The sequence below is a fragment of the Pipistrellus hanaki genome (genome assembly GCF_964339955.1).
Source record: "Pipistrellus hanaki genome assembly, chromosome: 15".
Classification (NCBI taxonomy): Eukaryota; Metazoa; Chordata; class Mammalia; order Chiroptera; family Vespertilionidae; genus Pipistrellus; species Pipistrellus hanaki.
The window spans coordinates 16874135-16876684 of NC_140517.1; the positions used below are offsets into that span (position 1 = coordinate 16874135).

A 2550-nucleotide genomic window follows, 5' to 3' on the forward strand; every position below is an offset into this window, starting at 1 on the left:
AGGAAAAGCCTCGTCTATTTTTAGAACTCATCTGATTAGGTCAGGCCCAGGGAGGATCATCGCCCTTTTTAAAAGTCAACTGTGCCATATAACACAACTTAATCATATTCTGTCATACTCTTCAGTGCCTTCCACACTCAACAGGATAGGACTATACAAAGGTGTGGGTCATAGGGAGTAGAATTCTGTCTGCTACTCCTACTGATGTGTCTATTAAGGAGGCATTATACAGAGAGGGAAAAACATACTGAGTACAATATTATTCACCATCCCAAGGATATTTTGAAAAGTTAAATCAAGAGTAACAATAAAAAACAAAACTACCTCACTTTCTTTTTGTGTATTAAAATATTCTTAAATTATGATTTTGTATGAAAATATTCTTAAGCAGCTCTCGGGCCGGCATCTTGGTGAGGCAATCACGCATCCCTGTTCTCTGAGTCTCATGATGCTGCCCAAGGACCACAAGAAGAAGAAAGATGCTGGAAAGTCAGCCAAGAAAGACAAAGGCCATGAACAAGTCAGGGGGGCGGGCGGGGTGAGGCCAAAAAGAGGAAGAGGTCCAAACTCAAAGTGTGAGACAAGTTCAATAACCTGGTCTTGTTTGACAAAGCCACATATGACAAGCTCTGTAAGGAAGTCCCAACTACAAGCTTATAACCTCAGCGGTGGTGTCCAAGAGGCTGAAGACTTGTGACTCCTTGGCCAGAGCAGCCCTTCAGGAGCTCCTCAGTAAAGGGCTTATTAAACTGGTCTCAAAGCACAGAGATCACATGGTTTACACCAGAAACACCAGAGGTGGGGATGCCCCAGCTGCTGGAGGAGATGCATGAACAAAAGATCCCACCGGCTGAACATTTTGAAAAATAAACCTTTATTAAATAATAATAAAATGTTTTTAAGCATATAAAAGTTCAAATCTCTATTCTAATATATGACTGCTTAAACAAAAATAGTTACAATTTTCTATTTAATATTAGATAATATAACTTTCAAATCTTACAATTTAGTAAATATATTTTTATTTATAACATTTTCTGTTTCATTTTCCATTAGCTAACTCATGAGATAAAGGATAACACAATGAAGTGACAGAAAAGTATGTTCACGATAAATGAGAACCAGTGTGGTTGCCTTCAGAGTTAATGTACAGTTCGAACTGGTCTTTTTCAAATTCAAATGCATGATAAATTACATTGATTGCATTTTCATGAAGATACCTTGCTAAGATGATGTCCTCACAGGAGCTATAAAATACCATACTTGAATGGTTTTGAATAAAAATAAAATACAATTATTTGGAAACTGATATGTTGAGGGATTTAGAATATATTTGGTTTTATAGGCCTAAATCCACTCTAATTCTTCATTAAGGAAAATCAATCATAGGATGAGAACATGAATTAGATATTCCTAAATGTCATAACATTTATATATTGGATTTTATTTTTACTTCATTAAGAAACCAAATAGGACTGTAATTAAAGAAAATGATAGCATATGGTAGAAAGACTGTTCATGGTTTGCCCAAGTTTAAACACTATTAGAAATCCTACCCTGTGAAGGACAAGCCAAGGGAACTATATGCATAATTAATTAGAAAGTTATCCACTTTTAAATCATAGGAAAAATCTACTTTTATTTAATTTGAAATCTGTTACACAACTCCATTTCAAATTGAATGCCCTAAAATTTCCCATACATTTGAAAGGGGATCCGAGTGAATAAGGAGCAGGAGCTTGAAACATCCCCTAACAAAATTATTTAATTTTTTAGACTTAGAGTAGATGCATGTTGAAGTTATGTTTTTATAACTTTTATAATAATAATTTAATCCTTCTCTTCAAAGCCACAATTCATTAAAAATCATTCAAATGCCTACTGTGTGCCAGGTGCTGGGAAATATTCTGAGTGATCAGAAACAAAAGATTTGATCATGACCTCATTAAGTATGTTGGAAACCAAGACAAACAAATATTTACAATATATTGTGATAAATACTATTGGTCTGAGAAGAATAATTGGCAGACAAACCAGTGCATTATCCTGAAAGCCTGATCACCCACAAATTATCAGAATTCAACTTTATTTTTCCCTCTCCCATCCCAGTTTTTTACCTCCCTTCCCCTCTCTCTCTCTCTCTCTCTCTCTCTCTCTCTCTCTCTCTCTCTCTCTCTCTCTCTCTCTCTCTCTCTCTCTCTTTTCTTTCTTTCTTTCTTTCTTTCTTTCTTTCTTTCTTTCTTTCTTTCTTTCTTTCTTTCTTTCTTTCTTTCTTCTTTCTTCTTATTGTCTAAAGTTTTATATATGTCTTCTTTTTCCCCAATTGACCTGATCCCTGCCTCCCCTACCCCCCTAGCCATTCCCACCCCAGGCAAGCCCCTGCCGCCATAGTGTCTGTGTCCATTGGTTATGCTAATTTGCATGCATATTAGCATAACTCTCCTCCCTCTAATCGTCCCCCCCCACCTCCCCTATCATTTGTCTCTAGATCTATTATTGTTCATCAAATTTGTTGATCATTATATCCCACATATTAATAAGATCATGTGA

General features: G+C 36.0%; 1 pseudogene across 1 annotated transcript; it reads left to right on the plus strand.

Annotated features, from left to right (window-relative positions):
* Positions 1 to 448: 448 nt before the first annotated feature.
* On the plus strand, positions 449 to 871 carry LOC311633106 (small ribosomal subunit protein eS25-like; annotated as a pseudogene). Its single transcript has one exon. The product of its transcript is annotated as a small ribosomal subunit protein eS25-like (transcript).
* Positions 872 to 2550: the final 1679 nt, after the last annotated feature.